The sequence below is a fragment of the Sphaerodactylus townsendi genome, linkage group LG03 (assembly GCF_021028975.2).
Source record: "Sphaerodactylus townsendi isolate TG3544 linkage group LG03, MPM_Stown_v2.3, whole genome shotgun sequence".
Classification (NCBI taxonomy): Eukaryota; Metazoa; Chordata; class Lepidosauria; order Squamata; family Sphaerodactylidae; genus Sphaerodactylus; species Sphaerodactylus townsendi.
The window spans coordinates 51,541,974-51,569,504 of record NC_059427.1 but is presented as its reverse complement, the minus strand read 5'-3'; the positions used below and the strand labels follow the sequence as shown (position 1 = coordinate 51,569,504).

Sequence of the window (27,531 nt, the reverse complement as noted above, 5' to 3'; positions counted from 1 at the left end):
GCTGAATCTTGCCCCATTCCCCCCCACTCACTTTCACTATTTTAGTTTTACATGACTCTGAACACAAAACAGGCGCTGAGAATTGGCACCCTCAGCCCCTTCCCCATCTAAAATCCTTGCATGTGCGACGGGATTGCTGCCTTCTACCCCCCTGTCTAAAATGTAAATCTAAAATCCTTGCATGTGCTAGAGAATCGCCGCCCTCCCGTTCGCAGCACCTTCACATACTGCTTTTCTGCCCAAGATTTCTCCCTCCTTTATAAAAACCAAGGTTTCTCCCTCCGTTTTTTTCACTGTGGGGTGGGGGGAGATGCTGATTTTCAGTGCCTGTCCATTGGTGGGGCAGGCCAGAGCTGTGAGGTGGGAAAACTGACCCCGTTTATGCTACAGAGGAGTTTTGCACACTGACGGAAGCCTCTGGAGCAAGAAAAGGGCATTTCAAAAGGACCTCAACCTTTGCGTTCAAGAAATTCGCAGAGCAAAGCCATTGCCATTTTAAATATTCACAAAGTTTTGTTTACCTGTGGAGAGAAAAATAAATCTCCAATAAGGTTCATAATTTATTTGAGAATAATTATCTACATAGAAGACTACTGTGACAAAAGAAATTTCTACTAAGGATGATTTCAATAGTCTACTTCTCTTGAAAAAGATTACGAAAACGCCTCAGTACGCGCAAAGTGTTCGAGGAGAAGGACTTTTGGATATTTATTATTTCTTAGACAAAACTTAGTATGGACACTGATAATTTCTTAAACAAAACTTTGTGAATATTTAAATTTTTTTGAAAATTATGTTGTATTATTATGGTATTGAATTTATTGGTTATGAGTAAATGAGAATTATCATTGGCGACATTATCATTGTGTTTTATATTATTACTCAATATATTGGTGCATTAGTGTGATTGCCATCGCCTGTGTGCGACGCATTCATTTGTTTGCATTTACTTACGTGGCACACTTCTCTTCACCTTATAGAAATCTATAACGTTCACTTTAACTCTCTGCCTTGTGATACTATCATTTTCCATATATATTAATTGCTAAGTCTTGAGGAGCTTTAAAAATCTAGCTTTTCTATGTACAATACAATATAATTAATAGAAATAGCACATTTAAAGTCCTTATGCTTTGGAAATTAAAAAGGCAACAAAGCTCCTTTTTATTGCTTTTCTTCATTGCCCTTATGTGTCCTGTCAATGTTAATTTTGTTTTTCTTTCAAGTAAATCTGTTTTAAATTTTGTAATTATTAGAATTATTAACACAGTAGGTTCTCACATTCTTTAACAAAAGTCTCAACAATTGTGCTTTGATAACATTTTGCACATCTGCTCTCTATAAAAGTTGGGGGATACACAAAATGCTGTGTAGAAATGTCAAAATAATATTCAAGCCTAAATCTTCATCAAGCCAAGTAACTCTATGAAGCACTCAGCCTGTGGGTAAAGGTGAAATTATTTTTTTTCTCAGGTTTTGACTTTCTCTTTCTCCAAAAAGCTCCGGGCTGCATTCTTGGTCCTCACACCCAGTGGCAGCTCAAGATACTTCCTGCTAGGAGCCAGAGGAGATAATCCTGCTTACCTGTTTATTTTCTTTTGCACTCTTTAAAAAATTGCATCAAGTTAAGCATAGGGTTTCCTGAACTTACAGGATTCAGCTATCATTTTGGTTGCCCTGGCAACCAAAAATGGCGACCACTCTCATGAGAGACTTTGAAAACTGGCATGCCCAGGAAAGGGATGGAAGTAGAAGACTGACAGGTGGCAGGTTTACTTCACTTAAGTCTCTCTTTTTCACTGAGGCTCACAGCAGATCACAAACAGCTCAAAAATGCAATAAAATGGTATGATACATGCAAAAATGCATTCACATGTAAAAACAACTTTATCATACAATGCATTCAAGGAGGATTTCAAAACTGGCACATAATGTAAAACCATTACTATAACACATAAAAAGGACAGTACAATACATATAGCATGCAGTATAAGAAGACAGGTTTGCAAAACTGATAAGCAGTAGAAATAGTGTATGATATATAATAATGCAATAAATAAAAGACTGTTGATGCTAGCTGGAGGTGGTAAGGGAGGTTGCCCCCCCCCCCAATCTACCATTTGCAACAGCTGCCTCTGGTGCCTCATTACATAGCTGGCACTTCTCTCACCAAACAACTCTCTGAGGTAGCTTAGATGATGTGAGTGTGACACTGGCCCAAGGCAGCCTGAGCTTCATGGCAGTCTAACTATGGCACTCACAGGCTGTAGTAATATATAGTGAACAATGAGCCAAACAAATGGCCCGTATCTGGCTGTATGCAGAGAGTTATCTGAAACATCTCTGTCAAAGGGGGAAAATATTTTTCAGCTTTCAGCTTTGACTCCTGTTGTCAGTGCCCTATATATACTGCAGATTCCTTTCTCCTGTGCCACCTGGTCAGATCTGCCAAGAAGCAGGGACTAGAGAGACAAAATTTTGGAAGCCCTGGCTACACTAGAAGCCCACAGAGTGGTTTATTTTCATACAACGTTCGGGTTGAATGTGAGTGATAGGAGCCTATAGTGAATTCAGGTAACCATGTTCCCAGTACATATTTCCTAACATTGTGCAGCACGTAAACACTAGAGAATAGAGCTGAAATGTTCTGTAATTAGGATAAAAGTGTGAAGGATATCCAGAAATAAAGACCAAACTTCTTCTGTTTAAATATCTCCACTTCATCCACAAAAACATATTTTCTGCCTGCTAATATGACTTTCTTGTAGTGAAGGCACTGAATGGATATTATCATGCAACTGATTGCTGAATGATAGTAATAAAATGTTGGCTATTTTTTTGCTTCACTTATACAAGAGCAAAGATGGAATTCGTATTCTACTTTGGTATGTATTCAAAAGACAGCAGCTAGGGACATAATATGGACTACTGTGCCCATAGCAAGCAGAAAGCCTAGATGGCATTTTGAATTTTCCAGCACAATGTCTGTGTTTTGCAGTAACAAATGCAGTTACAGAACCATGAATTTTGCCTTATTTCACCCTGACTGTGGGCCATATTACATGCCTGGTTTTTTAACAAGTTCGGTTTAGGTTCCCCTGGACCCAGCTCAGTTTCCCTGCAGCTGCTTTGGATTTTAAAAATGAAGAAGAGCCAGAGTGGGTTCAAAATTCAGTGTGTGTGTTCAGAAACAGCACTGGAAAGGGAGTTGTTTCTACATATTGCTGGTGAAGCAAAACTCATTAAAAACTCAAATGCATAGTTTGGACTATTGTTTATTGATTGCTTGTATAGGGAAGGACCATGATGCAGTGGCAGAGTTCCTGTTTTCCATGTAGGAAGTAGATGAATTCAGCCCCTGAACCTGCAGTTAAAGGCTTTCAGATGTCAGGCTGGAAAAGACTTCTTCCTGAGATTCCTAGTGTTGACATCCTCAGAAAGATATCTTTAGAAGGAGCCTTCCTCTGTACTGATGTCTAAATGTGGCGTGTACATTGCCGCAAAGACAGGTCTAAAAAGTTCTAGAAATGTGTGAACTCATTGACTGGGCATTTCTGCTTCTGTGTGAGTTGACATGCAGTTACAAAAGTTTTTTTTTCTGGGATTACAAATGGTCCCCTTGTCAATGTGTGCAAAACTAACAACCAATCTAGTTGTGTGTCCTGACAGAGGCCCCTTCGGTACATGCAGAATAATGCAATTTCAATCCACTTTGTAGTTGTACGGAATAGCAAAATCCACTTGCAAACAATTGTGAAAGTGGATTGGAAGTGCATTATTCTTCATGTGCAGAAGGGGTCAGTATCTCTATCACTTCCTCAGAGCCTCTTACAGGCACCAAGATGCACGTATTGACTTCTATAGCAGGCAGTCTATGTGATCTAACTGAGCCTGTAGTATCATAGCATGCATGAGCAAGAAGTCTTAAAAAGTTATCTTTGTCTATCATGGTGAACGTTCAGGGTCCCTGTATCCTGAGTCTTGCCTTTAGAATGCCAGTAAGACCCACTTGTCATATCTCCAGAGGCCTGCCTCCTGTCTTTTATATCACCATGCTATCAAAAGCGCAGTTTTCATCCCCATTGCCTTGGGTATCAGGAATAAATCTCCTTGTTTGTCATGCATTTAGGAAAAAATGGCATATTCACCTTTTTTTTCCTCTGTAGTTCCTGATTCTTCTGACACTTTCGTAATTTGGGACACCATATGAAGAGCAGAGGAACACAGATAGATTAAGCAAACAGAAGGAAAAGCAATACGTCCTATTCCCAGTGCATATATCAGAGTCTCATGTGAACGAAGTGAAAGCCAGAAGATATAAATAGGTCTGGCGCAATATAAATTGGCTCGGCTTTGTGAAAGACTTGTGTTAATGTCACTTTCAGGGGCACACTGGAACCTGGTGAGACACTCTCAGAGTGGCAATTCTGCATCTTCCATATGAGTGTAACTTGACACATATTATTGTCAGAAACCTCGGCAATCTTGCAAAGACCCACTGAATGGAGTTAAGTATGGTTCAAAGCAGCACTGTTTTGGATTGCACTGCTAATCTAGAGTCCATTATATGTATTCAAAAGTGAAAAATGGGATGAACATTTTATAAACAAATTATAAATTTGGCCTGTAAAATGAGCACAGGGGCCCCCCAAGGCTGTGTACTTTCACCACTTCTCTTCTCTCTGTATACCAATGACTGCATCTCAAATGATCCATCTGTTAAAATACTGAAATTTGCAGATGATACAACAGTGATTGGTCTCATTCGAGACAACGATGAAACCGCATACAGACGGGAGGTTGAACAACTAGCCTCGTGGTGCCACTGGAACAATCTAGAACTGAACACACTTAAAACCGTAGAAATGGTGGTAGATTTCAGGAGAAACCCTCCCATCCTACCTCCTCTCACAATACTAGACAACACAGTATCAACAGTAGAGACCTTTAAATTTCTAGGCTCCATCATATCTCATGACCTAAAATGGTCACCTAATATCAAAAATGTCATCAAAAAAGCACAACAAAGAATGTTCTTTCTGCGCCAACTCAGGAAGCTCAAACTGCCCAAGGAGCTGCTGATACAGTTCTACAGAGGAATCATTGAGTCTGTCATCTGCACCTCTATAACTGTGTGGTTTGGTTCTGCAACCCAACAAGATCGACACAGACTTCAGAGAATAATCAGAACTGCAGAAAAACAATTGCTGCTAACCTGCCTTCCATTGAGGACCTGTATACTGCACGGGTCAAAAAAAGGGCTGTGAAAATATTTACTGACCCCTCGCATCCTGGACATAAACTGTTTCAACTCTTACCCTCTAAACGTCGCTACAGAGCACTGCACACCAAGACAACTAGACATAAGAACAGTTTTTTCCCAATGCCATCACTCTGTTAAACAAATAATTCCCTCGATAATGTCAAACTATTTATTATATATTTATTATATAATTACTGCACTACTTTTTTCATCATTCCTATTACCCATCTCCTCCCAATTATGACTGTATGACTATAGCCTGTGCTGACATTTCATTTTATTTTATGATTTTACATTTTATGTTTTTATTACTATTGATTGTTTCCTGATTGCTTACTAGACCTATATGACAATCATTAAGTGCTGTACCTTATGATTCTTGACAAATGTATTTTCTTTTATGTACACTGAGAGCATATGCACCGGAGACAAATTCCTTGTGTGTCCAATCACACTTGGCCAATAAAGATTCTATTCTATTCTATTCTATTCTATTCTATTCTATTCTATTCTATTCAAACACTCCTGCTAAATTCAGCCTGTCTAAGTTACAGGTGCTTGAGCAAGTGTCAGTGGACAGGGGTTAGCAGGGAATGCTTCCAAGGCTATATCTAACATATCTAACATAGTAACCAATAGACAGTGAGCAAATGGTTCTTTTGGACAGATTCAGAATTGACAAGAGGTAATACTTCTTTACAAGAATGGTTAAAATGTGGATAGGAATTTGCTGCCAGAGGATATGATGATGGCCATAGCCATAGACAGCTTCAAAGGGGGATAGGCCTATAAGTGGCTACTAGCCAAGGTAACTAAAGAGAACCCCCACATTCAGAGGTAATAAATCTTGAATACTCATGCCAGGATGCAATATCATGGTAAGTCTTGGCCTCTATGTAGGGTTGCCAGCTCCAGGTTGGGAAATACTTAGAGGTTTGAGGGGTGGATCCTGAGGAGGATGGGGTTTGAGGAAGGGAGGGACTTCATTGGAATTTAATGGCATAGAGACCACCTTCCAAAGTGGACATTTTCTCCAGGTGAACCGATCTCTGTCTTCTGGAGATCCGTTGTAAAAGCAAGAGATCTCCAGCCATCGTCTGGATACTGTGGCAACTGTACTTCTATGCCTAGGCTGAAAATTATAAAACACAGAGGCAAAAACTCAACACAATGAAAAATTTAAGAGTAGGGGCCATGTAGTCTATTGCTGAAAAAGAAGTATTGTAGTGCCTCAAAGACTGATTTGTTTTCCCATAAATTTTCATGGATTACCAGACGTGTGAAGAATTATTTTTTATATTTAACACATCTGAATAAGAGGGCAGTAGTTCATGAAAGTCATATATGTGTGATTTTCTGTAAAGTCCCATAAAACTTAGCTAATACCCTGGAGGGCAGAGGCAGGATTCAAAATGATCTGAACAAATTAGACAACTGAGCCAAAACTAACAAAATGAATTTCATCAGAGATAAATGTAAGATTCTACACTTAGGCAGAAAAAATGAAATGCACAGATATAGGATGGGTGACACCTGGCTTGACAACAGAACATGTGAAAGGGATCTGGGAGTCTTAGTAGACCACAAACTGAACATGAGTCAGCAGTGTGATATGGCAGCCAAGAAAGCCAATGCAATCCTGGGATGCATCAATAAGAGTATAGTGTCTAGATCAAGAAAAGTAATTGTACCACTCTACTCTGCATTGGTCAGACCTCACCTAGAGTACTTTGTTCAGTTCTGGGCACCACAGTTTAAGAAGGATATTGACAAGCTGGAACATGTCCAGAGAAGGGCAACCAAAATGCTAAAAAGTCTGGACTCCATGCCTTATAAGGAGAGACTTAGGGAGCTGGGGATGCTTAGTCTGGAGAAGCGAAGGTTGAAGGGGGACATGATATCTATGTTTAAATATTTAAAGGGATGTCATGTCGAAGAGGGAACAAGCTTGTTTTCTGCTGCCTCAGAGACTAGGGTTCCACCTAAAAAGAGATTCCACCTAAACATTAGGAAGAACTTTCTGACTGTCAGGGCTGTTCAACAGAGGAATTCACTGCCTCAGAGAGTGGTGGAGTCTCCTTCTTTGGAGATTTTTAAACAGAGGCTGGATGATCATATGTCAGGAGTGCTTTGATTGTGTGATCCTGCATGGCAGGGGTTTGGACTTGATGGCCCTTGGGGTCGCTTCCAACTCCATGATTCTTTGATTGATGCCTTGTTGCTGCATTTTAGCAGCCAAACTAGACACAGTCACAACTGGGCTTTCTCTAGCTTTTTCCAATTGGGGGAAAAAAAACCAGTTCCACCGCTCATGCTTTGCATCCCAATTTTTCTATGCATTTTCTCATCCAGCTCATCATAATATACTGTCTCTTCTGTTTCTCTGCCCATCAGGGACTGATAATTTCTTTTAGACAGCAGCTGAACAAGATGAAGTTGACAGTCCCCAACCAAGGTAAAAATGAGGCTGCAATGAATGTGTGGCCACTTGCGTGGTGTGTACTTTAGGAACTTGAGAAGAAGAAGAGAAGAAGAGTTTTGGATTTATATCCCCCCTTTCTCTCCTATAGGAGACTCAAAGGGGCTTACAATCTCCTTGCCCTTCCCCCCTCACAACAAACACCCTGTGAGGTGGGTGGGGCTGAGAGAGCTCCGAAAAGCTGTGACTAGCCCAAGGCCACCCAGCTGGTGTGTGTGGGAGTCCACAGGCTAATCTGAATTCCCCAGATAAGCCCCCACAGCTCAAGCGGCAGAGCTAGGAATCAGACCCAGTTCCTCCAGATCAGAGTGCATCTGCTCTTAACCTCCTACGCCACTGCTGCTCCCAGTGAGTTGGCCAAGTGAGGAACTGTTGCTGCCCTAGTGGGAACTGAATCAGCCACAAGAGTGGACTGCAGAGGTCAAAGCTGACCCAAGTTGACCTGGAGATATAGAAATAAAAGCCTGCAGCATAAGTACTGGATGATGCCAAAGAAAGGAGCGGCAGCATTGATGCTCACAAGAAAAATCCCTGTCCCTGCATCTCCAAGGAAGCAACAGCCCCCCTCTGCTGGCAAAAGAAAAAGTCTCCAATTGGTACCTGTTAGGTGCCCCATTAGGCACCATGCTTTCTCTGTAGGTGCCCTGACTTTATGGAATGAGTCCCCACAGAAATAGGGGCAGCACTGTTCTTGGAACCTTTTCAGAGGTGCTATAAAGTTGCTCTATTTCCCAGAGCTTTTAATGGAGTGTAAATTGCAGGTATTTTCAGAGCAATCCTAAGAATACTTTTCTTGAAATGAAGCCCCATTGAATAGACCTCAGTAGGATTATAAATAGACCTGCTTAGGATTTTTCTGTTTTGTTTCTATTAAAATAAGTCTTTTATTTTTACTTGCCGAACCATGGGGATAGGTGAGATATACATATTTTAATAAATGATAATTTGATATAGTTGCAGCAGAGCAGTTTGACCCCCAGGTACTTTTTTTAAAAAATGGATTTAATTTGGGTATATAATTTTCTTTCTTTCATTTATGTTTTTTCTGAAAATTCACTTTGAGTAGGTTGTGTGCCTTCTTTTACCCACATTGTACTAATTGTGCCACTGCAAAATTGCTTGGCAATGTACAGGATGAAATTGTACAGTTTCACTTAATGTACTTTTGCTAGACCGGGAAATTTCTCTTTCGCCCCAATCCTATTTCTATACTACTTCTATTCTGTCCCTTGAAAAGAGCAGGATAACATCAATAATCCCGAATAAGAACTCTATTTAGTAGTATAATAATAGTAAAATAGTAATTACAGAATGTACTACAGGGTTAAAATAAGATGTTCTTTAGTAACTAACAGTAGAGCCAGCATGGTGTAGTAGGTAAGGGCAGTGGACTTTAATCTGGAAAATGAAGTTCAATTCCCCTTTCCTCCACATGAAGCCAGCTGGGAGATCTTGGGCCAAACACAGTTTTTTTCAGAACCCTCTTAACCCACACAGAGGAACGTGTGTCTCATTCACATGCGTGATGTCCGAGACCTCCCAGGTGTTGCCAAGGGTGTCAAGGATGTCCTGCTCCTGGGCTACCGGGATGTGCAGAGACAGGCTGTTTGGTGCCCCCTGTGCAGCCTGGGGGGAGGCAAGCAGGTGGCCCAACAGAGGCTTCCCCAGGGTTAGTTGGCTGGTGAGAGTGGGACAAGGAGGGGCTGGCCCCACGACTCCTCTCATGCCTGCGCTGCCCACCTGCGGGGCTTTCTCTCTGGGGCTGGCTCCAATGGCAGAAGCCTCGCAGGGTTTGGGGCCAGGCAGTCCCTGCAGCGTCTCCCCCCCCCACACCCCCCCCAAGAGAGCCTGGCCGGACTGATCCTCACCTCTCCACACTCCCTGAGCAACCCCTGCACAGGAGCAACCCCAATCCAGCCCTGCCCCTGATGAAGAGCTTCAGGGACTCCCCTTGGGGGCTTACTTTGCTTCATCATGAATGATTTGCATGTCAAGAGAAAATCTTTGAAATAAGCATGGGGAAGGGGAGGTTAAATGTGGGTGCTGCTCATCCAGTCCTGGGACTTGAAAAGGGCCTTCCTGATCCTCCTAGGACAGGGTTGTGTGGTGCTCTCCTCCCTTGCCAGTCTGATGTGGGCTCATTTATTTTTTCCTACGCCCTGCAATTATAGGGCTGGAGTTTTTTTTAATGACTGGTTTGAAACTTATGAACTTTGGAAAAAATGCCGGCTGTTTTGAAATAGTGCATCCCTCAATCTGTTATCACCAAAGGGCTTTGTAAGATTTGGAAGTGGGAAGGAATGGAGAAAATGATGGGACATGTTCTCAGGAGGGCCCAAAGCAGCCTTGGAGAAGTTATTGGTTTCTGCTTCTTGACTCAAGACAATCTTGTGATCCTTCCACACACAAAAGCTTTCCAGAGCTGCAGCACAGAGCCCAGCTGTGAGTCTTTGGTGTGCAGTGATGGGCATCTTATCATAAAATGCCCCAAGTGTGGAGGAGAACAACGTCTGCTCCTGGCCTGCTTTCCCCTCCTTTCATTTGCCCCTTGCGGGTGGTTGGTCCAGAACTGGTCCGGGAAGAATCCACAGGCCCAGCTGGGCAGGCTTGGGAGACACAATAAGAGCTTTTTAAAAAAAACATGAATGGTGCAAGCAGGTGCGCCTCAGCACCAGATTCCTCCCTCTCGGGATCCTGGCCTTTGTATTTTCCGCTCTCCATTTAGAAGTGGCTTTTCAGCCGCGTACTCCTCCATCCACATTCTCACAATAGCCCTGCGAGGTAGAACAGGCAGAGAGTTGGGAATGGGGCCAAGGTTTCCAGGAGGGGTGCCAGTTTCCAGATGGGATTCCCCAGAATTACAGATTATAGAGACCATTTCTCCTGGGTAAAAATGGCAGCTTTGGACTGTATGGCACTTCACCCAACTAAGCACCCTATCCTCCCAGATTTTGCCCCCCAAACACCAGAAGTTTTCCAATCTGAAGGTTGGGGGGGGGGGCATATTGGGTGTGTCTGGGAAACTCAGATTTTACCCCGGGCTTCATTTTCCCTAGATACGCCTCTGGGCGTGGGCTTGAGATTTGGTTGACATGCCTATATCTGGTACAATAAAGATAAAGTTAACAAACAGTTCTTCTACCATCCCATTAGGTTTGCTTTGTTAAGAATCTGGAAGAAAAACAGACAGAGATTGTACCGTCATTTGCTGCTCTGAGTTTCACCACATGAAGCACTGTTTGGTAGATGTAAGGCAGATAATGACAGTTGGATAAAATACTTAGATGTAGTTGAAAATCAAGTAGGACATGGAAAATTAGAATACAGACTAAATTCACAGGAGGAGATCAACATATCAGGGAGAAACTGTGATTGATAGCTACATAGACAGCTTAAAAACAGTTTTTGTCAAAGATAAGATTTTTTTAAAGATGGTAACAGACACAGATGTATTAGAGAATTACTTATTGAAGACAAACTCACATTTGATAAAAAGGATGTATGAAGTCTGTCTAGCATTAGACACAGAAAGTGAATATAAAGGACTTTATGATGTTGGGCAAAAAAGGTGGGACATGGTATTATGATAGCCATCTGGGAAAAATTATGGACCAAAGATTTAAACTTCACAAAGAGCTATTATAAGATATTTTTTCATTGGCATGTAAGCTAGCTAAGATGAAACAAGGTTCTGGCAGGTGTTGGAAATGTAGAGAGGAAATTAGGTACTTTATTTCATTAGTGGTGGACCTGCAGGAAGGCTTAAGTTTTCTGGCAACAGATACATAAATATCAGAGGTCTTAAATTATAAGATATAAAGCCTGAAATGTCCTTGCAAGGAATTCTAGATGTTAAGAAAGAATAGAGATATGCTGATTTGTTTAGATACCTATCCACTGCTGCAAGGATAATTTGGGCCAAAAATAAAAAAAAACCTTCAAGGATTCCAGCAGGGCAATAATGGCATCTCAAAGTCATGGAGTTTGTAAGAATGGCTAAACCGGCTGGTTATATTTTAAGCAACTCTGATATGGAATTCAAATTAGAGTGGAAAGAGTGGGTAGATTATACTTGACAAGGTAATAATAATGATAATATTGCAGTAGGTTGTGTAATTATGTTAATAGATAAGTATATATACAGTTTGAAGAAAGTTGGTGAAGGTAACTAGAAGTAATGTTCAAATGTTAATTTTTAATTGATTTTTTGTTAGGAATGTCAGATAGTGGTATTGTCATGTAATATATGTTACTTTTTCATAATGTAATGTCATGAAAAACTTATGTCAATAAAGGATGGATTTGCACAGTATTTTCTAAAAAAGAAATAGTATATCAAATAGTGAAAAAAATGAGACCAAGAATAAATGGGTGCATTTGAAAAGCAAGCCTATAAATATTCAGGCAAAGCATGTATCCATATGCATTTTGTGTTAATGTATTTCCTCTGTGGAAAGGGAGATAGTGTGCTGTGCTTGAACTATGGTGATTTTAACTTTAAATTTCACCTTTCTAAGAGATTTGCAGTATCAATCTGGCTGAAGAGCTACATGCCCAAACTCCAGCAGGAAGAGACTACAAAACTGGCTATCTATGTTGCCTGTCAGCTAGATAGCAAAGCAGAGCTCTCTATCTCCTTCCCCTCTTGTATAAACAAAACTAACAGTTGCCTGTTACTAACCCTTTAAGCAAGTATCTTGAACACAGCAGAGTAGTGTCTAATAGACAGCTGGGCTGCACAGCCCTACTTGTTGAGTCCCGTGCTATTTTTTGCTGCTTTTTCAAAGCACCTGCTGCTCATGGGTATGCATCAAGAGCAAGAGTGTAGCATCTCCCACCTCACTTTCCATGCAGGCTTAGAGGAGCCAATTAGCAAGGGACGGTCATTTGTTGATATAGATCAGGGGTAGGGAACCTGCGGCTCTCCAGACATTCAGGAACTACAATTCCCATCAGCCCCTACCAGCATGGCCAATTGGCCATGCTGACAGAGGCTGATGGGAATTGTAATTCCTGAACATCTGGAGAGCCGCAGGTTCCCTACCCCTGATATAGATAATTCCTTTCCAGCACAGACAAGTTCAGAGACTATGGTTCTTCCTCTTTTTGTAAGCTCAGTGTTTGCTGCTCAGTTGGTCTGCCACCTGGAATTAAAAATCATTCTTACTCAGGCCTGGGAAAGCTGAAGACTACTGCACTAAGGGAATGTCCTCTTATCCAGGCTAACCTGGACAGATAAGGGGACATTTATCCTCAAACCATTCATTTGAATTAGCATTTGAATTGGCTTCCCTTATTAGCTAGTACAAGCTCTTTGTGTTGAGGACTGACTTTCAATAGATCACAGAAAGGAAGCTGCTTCGCTACATAGGATCCAGAATCAGGTCATTATGAATGATTACGGAAGCTCTTTGTTTTCATACAGACACTGTCATTTGCAACATATTGATTAGCCCATGGCATAGGGAATGAATTGTCATCATCATTGTCACAAAATGGCGGCTGGCAGCCCCTCTCAGGATGCCTCTCAGCTACCTTTGCTCACCCCCCACCCCAACCCAAAAGCCACCACGAACATCACATAGCAGGATGATCAGAGACTTCTCTGGCATGGCACTCAGGCCCCACCAGGCTTCCCCTTCCTCCTCAGGCCAGGAAACCAGCCCCCACAATCCTCAAACCCCCATCGCCAGCTGTAGCAACATGACAGGCCCAAATGGTGTTGGAGGAAGAATCGGTGAGGTGTGATGGAACTGCAGTGCCCAAGGAGGCACAACAGGGCAAACTGCCAGGCAGGACTGCAGGGCTGGAGCAACGGGGAACTGTGCTGGGGGCACGCAGGCACCCTGTGCTCCTGCCACGCCCCCAGCCCGGACCACCCCACCACGTTTCTGCACCAGCGCGTGCCCAATGCATCAAGCACTTCTGCCCCCTTGGCGCTACACTACTGCAGGACAGCCCTTCATCACAAGAGGCTGGCTGGTCCACAGGAGTCCCAGGGTGGAAAAAGAGGGGCAGAAACCAAGGAATAAGTCAACGCAGGCAAGACGGCTGCAAAAGGGCAACTCGCCCCTGCAGGCTTTAGCATTTGAGGCAGCCTGGCAGACGGAGCCCTCAGCAGATCTAGGAGGGGGAGAGATCAGACTGGTCAACCTCCCAGGCACAGAGGTGAAGGGCTAGGGATAGAATCTGGCAATGAAGTTAGGTCACAGGGGTGCGGGGGTGAGTGTAGTAGTTAACAGTCTGCCATGCAGTGGTGGGATTCAACAGGTTTGCACCACTTCTGCAGAACCGGTTGTTAAAATGGTGCTGGTAAACAATCAGTTGTTAAATTATTTGAATTCCCACCACCGGAACCGGTTGTTAAATTATTTGAATTCCACCACTGCTGCCATGGTCTAGTGACTAAGAGCAGTGACCAGGTTGGAGTCCCCTATTCTTTCCATGAGGCCTGCTGGGTGACCTTGGTCTAGTCACAGTTCATTCAGAACTCTCTCAGCCCCACCTACCTCACAAGGTGTCTGTTATGGGGAAAGGAAGGGAAAGGCATTTGTAAGCCTCCTTGAGTCTCCTTACAGGAGAGAAAGGTGGGCTATAGATCCAAACTCTCCTCCTTTTCTACCCCCGTAAAGAGAAAAGTCAAGGAGCCCGGGGAGGAAGCTGATGGCTTGATTCTCGCGGAGTTGGGGAATCAGCACACTCAGAACAAGGAGGGTAACTTTACCTCCACTTCTGAAGTCAATTTGCACAAGAGAGATCTGGAGCCAGGCACAGGGTGCGGGCCCAATCAGGGTGCCAGCCAAGAGGAGGTACTCACAATCATTTTCCCAGTTATGAAGATTTTAGATTTTAAAAAGAGGCAGACGGTAATATATTTTCCTCTTATGATTGTACCTGATGCTTAGGTAAGAGATGCATCTATAGTGGCTAGAGCTACTGAAGGACATGAAGTAATCATGGATTCACTTCAAAGTTGGATGCTGTAATGTGCCTTGAAAAGGACTGTGGAATCTCTAGACGGGCATAGTGCCAACGTGGCAGGGTGGGGCTCGACACCCCAGGTGGAACGGCAGCAGAGGCATGGCCAGGCCACGGGAGGGGGAGTGGCGGGGGCGTTCCAGTGAGGGCAGCGCCCCAGGTGGAGTTTCCCCTTCCTCTGCCTGGCTCTAGATATGAAGTCTTGCTTTACAAAGTCACTAAACCTAAACAAATACATCCTAAATAATCCCTACTTCTAATGTTACACTGTTCTGTTTCTTTTCTCTTATTAAATAAATTATTTCGTAGAATAAGAATTTTGCCTACAGAGTTGCAGAACTACTTAAGTTGGAAAGATGCTAATATGTGCCACTGTTTGTATTTCATACTGCAACAGTGCCCAGATAAGCAAGTAGTACACAGAACTGTGGTTGAAAGTGACCCCGAGATCTCAGGCCTTAAAATATTATTCCCCGTAGGACACCCACAATATACCGAAGGAGCAGTATATACTGGCTTGGTTTAGTGTCAGCCTGGTATAATGGTTGGAGTGTTGGATTAGGACTGTTAAGGCCTCGATTCAAATTCCCCATGAGGCCTTGAAGCTCACTGCTTGGCCTGTTGGGCCAGTCATACTCTATGAAAATGGCCTATCTTGCAGGGTTGTTTTAAGGACAAAATTAAAACAAGGAGGATACTGTTTGCTGCTGTGAGCTCCTTGAACGGGCAGGTTGCAAATGTGAGAGAAGTGCTCATATCTGCCTTTCCCTGCCACCATAGGGACAGAAAACCTCTGGCAAGTCAGAGGAAAAAGAGTTTCTTCTTGCTTGAGGGAAGGAACCATATCTTTGTTTTACTGCTGATTAGGGCTATTTTTTCATCTATTGGTATTGGAAGGAAAGCAATATGTGAGCAATTTTCTTCCCACTTCTTTGACTTTCAGGGGCTTTTCCACCTTCATGCAAGAACTGGGGAGGGTGAAGAGCAAGCTACAGTCTTCCTTGCCTCATAGGGTGGTTGTGTGAGAGCAATTCTAAATAGTTAACAGCCAATGGCTTTCCTAGGGGTGCCTAGTGTTATATATATGGAAAGTAAATGGCTAACGTGGGATGTTCAGGAGTAGTCTTGGTAAGCAGGCAAATAGAAATACAGTAACTTTTTCTCTTTTGAAAGTATGCTAGTGAATGTTATGGCTAGCACTGAACCAGGGCAGCTTTTAACTGCAAATAAACAGAAAGATGTTTTGAAAAACCAAAGTGGCTAATGGACTGATTGGCAGCTTCTCGGTATTCCCAAGGCCCCCACCATGGCAACAGGGGAAATGTCACCAAAGGACAGATCTGTTGAACATGTTGTCTGCAGACACAATGAAGAGATTAAGATCTCCCCTCCAGGCACTTCCTTTAAGTCCTGTTCCGGTTTCCACGCTGGTCCTTCTCTCCTGCCTTGTTGTGACAGGAGATAGAAACTAACTGCGAATCTGTGGCATTGGAAATTTTGGCAGGTCAAAAAATCCTGAGGAGAAAAGAAAGGCAGGAAAAGCATATTATAACAAAAGAGGTTTGTAAAATCATATTCTTCCATGGCCTCAGTGGATACCCTTGCCTAAGTGAAGTTATTTCTCTGCCCCCTAGTGCCCAAACCCAAGTAGCTGCCTCATTTCACTACAAACCAGAAAAGCACTGCTGTACTGTAACCTCCAGTCTTGTTACATTTGGTAAATACAGGAATCCCATGCAAGCAAGTCCTGCCACACAAGAATTAAAAAAAAGTATTGGCTGGTGAGTTTCTTTCTCTCCCCCTCTTCCAGCTGCCATCCTACTTTTGTTCTATGGTATTTATTATTTAGCTTACTATCCTGCTTTCACTCTGGGGTCTGAGTGGCTTACAGCAGTTTTTTCCCCCAAATTCTTCTGCCCCATCATCTATGTCAGGGTATTTTAGAATTTAATATCAAATAATATTTCTATTGACTGAAATTTGTTTTGAATATATTTAGGAAGTTCTCTCTTGCACAAGCCTCATCCAAGTGAATAGGAACTGCATAAGAACATGGTAGGCTGTATCAGCTATATTTTGTGCAATGCTCTTTGGAGTGGATTGTTTCTTGCACAGCTTCCATCACAATGATGCTTGTTCAAGCAGCCATTACAATAAATTGTGCCCCCCTTTTAATAACAGCAAATTACAAAATCAGGGGCAAATGCAGTTTAGATCGTTAAACACCAATAGGAGGAAATAAAATGAAGACGAATATACTAAGAATGTTATCAATAAAGCCCAAAATGTTAAATATACTATGAAAATGGGGGCTCTTTGGCAGTTTTCCACTTTATTGAAGGAAAGAGTTCCACGGAGCACTTCAATGTAAAGCTTTAGAAATGTGTGAGTATAGTGTATTGTGTCAGTTCACTTTACCTTGTTGACAGTTGACATTGCAGTTAGAAATTCAGTTAAAGATCAGTATTAGCTATGCAGATTGCACAACCCATTTTTTGACTTCACAGTGGGTGGAAATCGCTTCTTCTTTATGATACACATTCCATGTGGTGTTCTTGTTTCTAGCTCAGTGCCAAAATAATAGTGTGGAAGGCAGCCAGGGAGATGTGTCAATAGACACAAGCAGGAGGTTTCCAATGCCCTATTTTTAAGTGAACTAAACTACCTTCCTAGTAGGGACTCTCCTCCATATATTTTTACCTGAGGAGAATTTTTGTAGCCAAGGACCAACCAGACTCTTTAAGATAACTTTTCATGTTGAACTGTACTTTGTAGTCAAAGACCACACAATATTTGTGTAAGATTAATACAGCCTGTTATCGTGGTTCCTAAAATCTTACTAATGAAGTACAAGCAATATGGGTGGTGCGAGATTGTCTCTTCTCTTCTGTGCCCAAATATTTATGCATGCCTTAACAGGACTAGGGGATAGTGTGTCCATCAGTGCTGGGTTGCTTTGTATCCATTCTAGTTACAGTATTGACAAGGTCAAGAAATTGTCTATTAATATTATCATTTTATGAAATCACAGCCACCAGATCTTCAGCTGGGGCTGGCCTTCTTATGCATCAACCTCTTCCCCAAAACCTAGGATATTGTAATGTATAGGTGCAGCATATGTGTGGATTGATAGATGGAGATTGTATTAATATGTGGATGGTTGAAGCACTGTCCAAGATTTTTTGGTATGGCACCCTGTGTGCCAATAATCATTGGGACCATAACTGCTGGTTTGTGCCATAATATCTTGACTTCCATTGTCGGATCTTGTAATTTTGTCATCTTTTCCCGTTCTTTTTCTTCAATCCTGCTTTCACCAGGTATTGCTACATCAATTATCCACACTATTTTTTCTTTTCAACCTCTGTTATTCTGGTGTATCATGTGCCAATACTTTATGAGTTTGTATTTGGAAGTCCCACAATTTTTTGACCTATTTGTTGTTGTTGTTATTAGTCCCTGATTACTCAAATCTTATTTCTCTTAATTTTTTTTTCTTCTGTGAAGAAGATATCGTAGAGACCTTAATGGATTCCACACATCTGTACTGCTTTTGACTTTGAATTAGAGTGAAAACTGACCGACTAGTTTTATGTCAGCTGTAACTCAAAAATTGTCACTGATTATTTCAATGCTTTTTGAATATTCTCTTTGGTGGCCCACGTACTTGACACAAGGACAGCTGTTAGTCATATCTGTAGAGCTGCAGGGAAGCCTCAGGTTTGCCATTTCTCCAGCCCATGTCCTTGCTTTGTGCACAGGCTTCCATCCTTGCGGATCCACTAAGAAACTTGGTTCAATTTTTAGTGTCCATTCCCTCTGACTGATTTCAGAGGTGACACATTGGCTCCAAATTCACCCCATGAGAACTGGGTCATGATTTCTCAACCGTTGGGGTGGAGAAAGTAGAAGAAAATTTTCTCCCTCTTCTGGAACTCAAAGATACCCAATGAAATTGGTGGGCAACAAATTCAGAATAGACAAAAAGAAGTACTTCTTCACTCAATGAGTGATTCTCTTATGGAATTCAATGGATGCAGGCATGGCCATTAGCATAAGGAGCATTTGTGAATATGCAGCGACAAAACTGGAAATAACTTCCCTCCCAGTGCTGTTTCAGCATGGGAAAACGGCAGGGGAGGGAGTGGGAGCCATTATAACCATTCTGTACAGCTGCTGTGTGGCTGTTGGGAACCCAGACCCAAACGTTATAAAAATCTGGTTTGGTCCTAAAAGATTAATGCAGATAGGTTCATCAGTGGCTACATGCCATGATGCCTAATGGAACGCTCCACATCAAGAGACCATGAACTTCTGACTATCAGGAGCACCTTGTCTTTTGTGCCTGGTTTGTTGGACCTCTCCAGCAATTAGTTATCCTGAATGCACTAGATAGCCCACTGTCACATCTGACAGGGTACCTCTTTATGTCCATTTACTTTAAAAGTCTATGTCAATTTATTTGAAAAGTTTAGCAAAAGCATTTTGGATTTTCCTTTCTCAAACACACTTGCATGTCACTGGGACTTTCCGTGTTTTGCTGCCATGCTGATTCCTCTTCTTCATGCTTCATGCTTGCTATCCATACAACCTCTTGACTTGCTTTGTCTCTCCTTTTGCTGGCTGTTCCCTGGTGCCATAACCCAAAGGAATGCCTTCCATTTTTTTTCTTCTTACTTGACATTTCTCTGATGTTAAGACTGCTTTTTAAGCTTGTCCTTTTTCTAATCATCCTTGTCAGCATCACTGAAGCAGATCTTTAGGAGCAGATTCAGGAGAACTGCAAATGGTTTGGCAAATGCATCTGATTAAATCCACTTTGCAAATCAAATTACAACGAAAGAGGCTTTGGCAGTAAATTAGAGCAGAAAGACCGTGTCAAGTCTTGTCGAAGGCTTTTACAACCAGATTCAACTGGTTGTGGTGGGTTTTCCGGGCTATGTGGCTCTGGTCTGGTGGATCTTGTTCCTAATGTTTCGCCTGCATCTGTGTCAAGTCTGTTTACCTGGGGATGCCAAAGGAAACAATTCTTCACAAATTCCTCCTATGAAAGTGTAGGTCTAGGACCTGCATATCTAAAGTACCATCTCCTCCCATGCAACCACTACATTCTTTGGACCAACTCCTACTTAACGTAGTCTGCCAGACATCAACTAGAACCTGTTTTTTCTTCATTGTTGCTCCCATGTTGTGGAACTCTTTTTCTGACAAGGTGAAGGTAGGCACTATCATTAATAAGGTTTGCCCGGAGGGTGCAGTATTCCTCACCATGGATATTGGTGCATTCTACACCAACATCCCACATGACGAGGCAGGAGAGTTCATTTTGGATTCTCTCAATAAAAGACACAAGTTCTCTCCCACTCATTTCTTGATTGGTGGAAGGTAGAGGATAGAACACAAAGGGGGGGAGGGAGAGAGGGGGGGGAGGAGAAAGACAGGGTTTGAGAGGTGGAAGGAAAACAAACCCAGGCAGAAGTAGAAAAAGGAGGAGAAAAGAAACAGGCAAAGCATAGGAAGGAAGGAGTGGGACCCCTGGGGTCCATTCAGGGAGGGAAACTGTGAGATCAAAGGCAGCTGGGCCCCTCAGCCACCCTGTGTCCAGTGGCTCCACAAATCACTGCAGCCCCCAGTACCTGGGGCAGAGACTAGGTTGAACATCACCCGGGAAGGGTTAGAAGGGACGGTTCAAGCCCCGGAGGGCAGCAGTGGGCAGGAGGTTCGCCACACACCCCATCCGGTGATATCACTTCTTTATGCCAAATAAAGGCTAAATGAATGAATGATATCACTTCAGGACATTTCAGATGTGGGCACTACTGGGCTTGTGATTTATCAGTGGATATCAGAGCCTTTGTTCACCCCATTACTAATACCATATGGTGATTATCTCATTTTTCAACATGTGCCACAAAACAATGGGTATATGTCCTTGTATACACATGTAATAAATTATATGTAGGAATGACATTCAGAATGATATGCACACGCATGCTTGAGTACACATCTAAGATTAGCCACAAGTGCACAGAAGCCATAGGGACTTTAAGTTCTGTATACCATCTAATTACGAGGTAAAACCACAAGTAAGAATAGACATAAAAAGGCACTTAAGATAGGAAGCGCAGTGGATTTATAAACTTAACACATGTTCAGAATGGAGTTTGAATATGGGAAATGATCTGTCCAGTTTTTAATGAAATTATTGAACATTTTTGATTTTTGTATGCTGACCAACAGGATCCTCCACCGACCTATAATGGAAAATATTAATATAAGTGCAGATGTAGTTATATTGGACTTATCAGCTGGACTAGATGGACTCTGGTCTAATCCAGCTGGCTTGTTCTTATGTTCTTATTACCTTTAAGACACACTAGGGAGCTGGCTACAGCTGCTTCTCATCAAGGTCTTTAAATAGATCCATGAACATGCAGCATTTCAGCATGAAACTGTGTGACCACTGAGGAAGGCTTTTTCTGAAAACACTATTTACTGCAGGTTGCATTCTGCATCTAGCTGCCCATTCAGTGTATTTGGCATATTCGTGTCAATTTCACCAGGCGCTTACTATGGGTACCAGCAGTAGAGGAGGAGGAGTAGTAGTTTGGATTTATATCCCCCCTTTCTCTCCTATAGGAGACTCAAAGGGGCTTACAATCTCCTTGCCCTTCCCCCCTCACAACAAACACCCTGTGAGGTAGGTGGGGCTGAGAGAGCTCCGAAAAGCTGTGACTGGCCCAAGGTCACCCAGCTGGCGTGTGTGGGAGTGTACAGGCTAATCTGAATTCCCCAGATAAGCCTCCACAACTCAAGCAGCAGAGCTGGGAATCAAACCCAGTTCCTCCAGATCAGAGTGCACCTGCTCTTAGCCACTACACCACTGCTGCTCCACTATGTGGAGAACCTACTTAACGGTCACTCAGAGGGGCTGACAGAGCATGCAAGTGACACACACAACTATAATATTGACTGGTGAATGAGTTGAATTTAGTGCCTGTCATCCTTTTTCTCAACATGAAGTTTAACTCATGATGCTTCTGGTTGTGGCTTAATGTGCCTCGGTATAGGACTACAGGTCCACATTGTTGATATACTGTGTTATACAACTGTTGGTTTTCTGCACTTTTTTCATGATTGCACTTTATTAAATTTCACATTCATAATTTATAATTTGTGTGGCAGCCAGGGCACAGTGGATTCTTGTTCTGTTTTGGTTTCTACACTGTGCCCATCCTTTCTTTTTTATCCTTTGGCGGTTTGGATTTGGAGAGCAGTCAGAGAAGTTAGGCAAAAAACTGTGCTGGCTTAGCAACTGTTCCATTTATTTTCATTTGGCGTGTTCCTTCCATGATTGAACCAAACTTATTCCAAGTAGGATAAAAATATTTTTGTAAAATGAAAACAGTGATGAACATAACCCTCAAACATTCCTGCACCTCTAATTGGACCTTCAAAATCTTTCCTTGTTTTTTGCCCTTTTAGTCCCTCATTTCTTCTTCCCCCCTCCTGACATCCCTGCTTTATGTGTTTTTCTATTTATACGCAGCTGTTTTCCTTTCCTGCATTAGGTTTTTCCTTTCTCCCATCATTTACCATCCCTAAAAGGCACAGTTGCTTTCCTTTATTCTTGCAAACACAGATCTGTTTCCATGGATGATTCTACAAGATTAGCAGTTCAGTCCTGAGCTGAGTTAGGCCCATCCACTCCAATTGACTTTAGTGGATTTAGGAGAGTGTGACTCTGTCGAGGATTGTACTGTTATCCCATCCTAATCTAGCAAAGCACTTAAGCATCTGCCTCTCTCTCTCACACACACAAGACACAAGTGGTCCCATTTGCATTAGTCATGCCTTTTAAGTAAAGGGCAAGGTACTTAGCCAGGTCAGCCTGCAGTTTTCTTATATACAAGCAAACATAAGCTCAAGCTCAAAGTGAGAACAGCAAGGCTGCACAAATTACTTGCTGCACAAATTACTTTTTTCTATATCCACCATTAGAACACAAGTGGTAACAAGCTGTGTTATAAACAGAATCTTACCTTTTTGCTCCTGGTTAATTAACCTAGACTACACACCATCTCCCAGTGCCATACTCACAAGCACTTAACAAATATAGAGTCGGGCACATATAACAAGCATGCAACAAGGAAATCTAGATATTTTACTGTTCTTTACTTATTATGAATAGGAAAAAGCTAGCTAAATGATGTCTGACAGGTATATAGTCATTGCTGAGTCTTGTTTCTGTTTTTATAACTTCTTACCTGGACAGAGAAGTGCCTGCATATATTACAAGCTTCTTGAAAGCTACCACATGTTTTCTGGATCCTTGTCCTTCCTGATTGCTGAAATCATGTAAGGACCTTATAAATGAGTCATTGATGTCTCTTCTAAATAAATCACTGAATCTATCCCCAACTTTCTGGAAAATTAGATACAAGGCAATAACTTCCCCCAATACTGAGTCATGGCAAGAGGGAAGTAATAATGGCTGGAAAGCCAGAGATCCTGAAGGACACTTTTGGTAGATTTCAACTGACCCTTGCTTACTTGGTTGAGAGCCTAGGGCTTATACTGGACTCAGCATTACTGCTGAAGAAGCAAAAGATAGCCTTCTATCTTGACTTGGCTGATCTGGCCACCTAGATCCACACTACAGTAATATTAAGACTGGACTTCTGTAATGCACTCAATATAGATATCTCCTGAAAATCAACTTGGGAATTCCAATTAGTGCAGAGCATGCAGCTTGGTTCTATCAACTAAGCTGCTACATGCATACTAAACTCATTCTGCAGTCACTCCACTGGCTGCTTATTAGTTTCCAAGTTCAATTCAAAGCAGTGGCCATCACATAGAAATCCCTTCATGGTCTGCATATCTACATGACTACTTCTCCTCCTATGCCCTGCTATGGCACTTTGCTCATCTGAACAGGGCCTTCTAGAGATGCCACGTGAAAATGGGCAAGATCAACAACTGCTCATATGTGGGCACTCTCTCCTTGTGGGGCATGGATTCCAGACCTTTTACAATTTTGGTTGCCCTCCTCTGGACCTGTTCCAGCTTGTCAATATCCTTATTGAATTGTGGTGCCCAGAACTGTACACAATATTCCAGGTGAGGTTTAACCAATGCAGAATAGAGAGGTACAATTATATCCCTCAATTGAAACACTATACTCCTAATGAAACAGTCCAGAATCACATTGGCTTTCTTGGCCGCCACATCACACTGCTGACTCATGTTCAGTTTGTGGTCTACTAAGATTCCCAGATCCCTTTCGCATGTAGTGTTGGCAAGCCAGGTGTCACCCATCCTGTATCTGTGTGTGTCATTTTTTCTGCCTAATTGTAGTATCTTATATTTATCTCTGTTGAAATTCATTTTGTTTTGGCCCAGCTCTCTAATCTGTCCAGGTCATTTTGAAATCTGGCTCTGTCCTCTGGGGTATTAGCTATCCCTCCTATTTTGCTGTCATCTGCAAATTTGATTAGCAAGCCCTCTATTCCATCATCCAAGTCATTGATAAAAATATTGAATAGCACTGGGTCTAGGACAGAACCATGTGGCACCCCACTAGTCACTTCTCTCCAGGATGATGAGCCATTGATGAGCATACTTTGAGTTCTGTCAGTCAACCAATTACAAATCCATCTAATAGTAGCATTGTCTAGTCCACATTTCACTAGCTTACTTGCAAGAATTTTATGGGGCACCTTGTCAGAACCTTTACTAAAATCAAAGTATGCTACATCCACAGCATTTACTTCGTCTACCAAGCTTGTCACGCTATCAAAAAAAGATATTAGTCTGGCATGACTTGTTTTTCAGAATCCCATGCTGACTTTTTGTGATCACAGTATTCCCTTCTTTTTACATTACGTAATCCACCTGTAGTCTCAGTGAGAAAGGTAGACTATAAATAAAAAGGAACTAATGAATAAATAGTAGTGAGGGATGGGGTCTACAGTCTTAATTGGCGAACAGACCAGACAAGTCTGTAAATACAGAGTTAGATGCCCCTACCTTTCATGAGTCTTTTGTGGAGTGCAAATAACTGTCTAGCCTCTTTTTGCCAAGAATTTCCATACTAGGCAGATAAAGTTCCCTTGATTTGACTAAGAAGTCATCTATTCAAAACAAGGGCTAGCTAATCTACAGGAAGTTACTTTTAGTAAAACACTTCTAGGTGTACTACTGGGAAACATTTGTGATACCCAAAGATGGAGATACCAACACAATGTGGGCAGTAATGGAAAATTTAAAAAGAAATATAAAGTGGAAGGCAGCAAGCAACCTTTCTTGAATCAAGGGGAAATGAGGAAGTATTATTCTTGCCAGGGGAGTGAAGCTATTCAACATAACGCATGGCCAGGAAATAGAAGCACATTCTCCGTCTCAGAGAACATAGATCCTTTTTGCTTCTTTCTTCCTGCTTGGGAACTACAGTGAGACAACAAGGATAATTTGATTCACAAAGTAGATGTGGCCTTCTCCCCCCGCCCCCCCAACCCCCAAAACCCTTGTACCAGGGCATTAGCAGGAAGATTTCCATTATGGCTCAGTAGAAATTGTAATGTGGCTAATTCTGTTGGTAGAAGCAAAACTTGGTGCATAACACCAAGAAGCATAAGATGACCCAGTGATAAATAATGTTCAATACTGTAATCAAAGATTCTTCAGTATTCTCAATATGTAAACATGGTTGACCCGGACAGCTATTTTCTGCCTTATTCTTGCACAGTTGCGATCCCCTGCTCCTTCGTTATTCAATTTTCTCAGGTGGTCTTTCAGGCTCTAAACCCAGGATGAACAGCAGATGGGCAACCAGCTCCTTCTTGTTGATTTTCTCTACAGTTGCATCCAAGAACAAAAGGTGTGACTGCAAGGGAAATAATCCAAAATATCTAGAGGCCAAAATTCAACATTCCTTGTACACTCAGGATTCTCAAGAATAGAATGGAAAACAGGCAAAGAAATATTATTCTGGGTATGTTTTGGGCTAGTATTCACATAGGGTGTAGGATATTTATTACAGTTTTTAATGCTGATGTTACATCCATTGAAAAAAATATGGATGAATCCTACCCTGCTGATCATTTCTGTACATTTTTTTTTGGGGGGGGGGGGCAATAATTTTAGAAGATTCCTCCCTTTGGTGGCAAAACAACTTTCCCTTCATGCTCATCTGAGGGAGGGGTCTCAATCCCTTAAAAGCAGCATCTCAGGCTGCTTCAGGAGGAAGATTTTCAGCACGATCCAAGCCATGGGAAGCATATAGGAAATATCTTCTGTGTACCTGATCCAGATCAAACAAGCGTCTCACGTAAGGAATGAGGCACTCCTTTGTCACTGGTGGATGATCTTTTCACTTTTTGTACTGCAGTTCTGTTGATGGTTACACATAATTAGCATTTAGCAGATATCAATAAAGACCCAGATACTGATGAGTTGCCTTATGTAAAAGTTTGCTAGCTAAAGGGGTAGGGCAACATGGAGAAAAATAATAAACATTGTAATACACTGTGTTGTCGAAGGCTTTCATGGCCGGAATCACTGGGGTGTCTTGGGGTTTCCAGGCTGTATGGCCATATTCCAGTAGCATTTTCTCCTGATGTTTCTGTGGCTGGCATCTTCAGAGCATCTGATGGTAGTAAAGCAAGTCGAGTATATATACCTGAAGAATGTCCAGGGTGGGAAGATCCATTTGCATTGGTTAATAAGTATAAAGGCTGCTATTAACAAGTGTGATTTGCATGTGTTGGTTTTAAAATATGTAAGCAAGTGGAATCCACCCATTTTGAGGTTGCATAATCAATTAGTGAGGTCATCTGCATAGTAGTTGCCATTTGATTGCTTCCTGCCTGGAGTTGCCATTTGATTGTTGCCATTTGATTGCTTCCTGCCTGGAGACATCCTGTGCCTGGGAGGTGTTCACTAACAATTATACTGCACTGTTACAGAATTAAAGTTGTCTCAGCACATAGCTATCTTAGTAATTATCTGTCCTAGAACCAAGAAAACAGGTTAACTTTATTACTGCTGGTATACTTGTAAACAGATATGTAAGCAATGGATATACAAACTGGCCAATAGCTAATCAATAGGATAACTCATTAGAATGTGACCTCAACATCATGTTTACACATAAACAGATAGTTAATGCTTTCATGACTGGTTGTGACAAACACTTGCAAATATCAACAAACCCCATCTCAAGTGTTAGTCGCACAAGTCATAAAAACAGTTTATTACACAAATTCTCAAACTTCATTTTAGTAAGTGGCCTAGTAAGAGTGTCTGCCATCATCTTCTGAAGAACAGTACTGGACATCAATAAGTCTTTTCTGTTGTTTTTCTCTCACAGATGCAAACTTGATAACCATATGCTTGCTTCCTTTCTTGACACCTTCACTCTTCATCAGAACAATGCAAGTGTAATTGTCCTCTAACAAGGTGATTGGCTTGAGTTCATCTGTGCCAAAGTCCTTCAGAAGATGAATGATCCATTCCAGCTATTCGCATACATTACAGGCAGATATGCATTCAGCCTCAGTAGTTGATCTATCAACTATTGTCTGCTTTTGACTAGTTTAGCTGATCAAATTGCCTCCATAGAGGAGATATCCACTTGTTGACCTGTAGTCAGATTTGTCTTCACCCCAATCAGCATCCATGTACCCCACTAGTTGTGAATTGTCACAGGGTTTCATTTTAGGTCCACAGTCTTTATCAGATATCTAGCTAGGCATTTTACAGCATTCCAATTATTGTGATTGGGTAAACTTGTCTTTCTATTCAGTAT

General features: G+C 42.0%; 1 protein-coding gene across 4 annotated transcripts in view; it reads right to left on the bottom strand.

The window, feature by feature from the left end:
• The window catches only part of KBTBD12 (kelch repeat and BTB domain containing 12), a 106,607-nt gene that overhangs the window by 68,071 nt on the left and 11,005 nt on the right, over positions 1 to 27,531 (bottom strand). Inside the window, exon 1 of one of the 4 annotated variants that reach the window (XM_048491927.1) lies at positions 21,085 to 21,172. The exons of 2 other annotated variants lie outside the window; for them this stretch is intronic. The gene's annotated coding sequence lies outside the window, so the exon portion shown is untranslated. Of the gene's footprint in view, positions 1 to 4,148; positions 4,267 to 21,084; positions 21,173 to 27,531 lie in introns of those variants that run through there. One more of the 4 variants, XM_048491924.1, reaches the window with a different exon arrangement.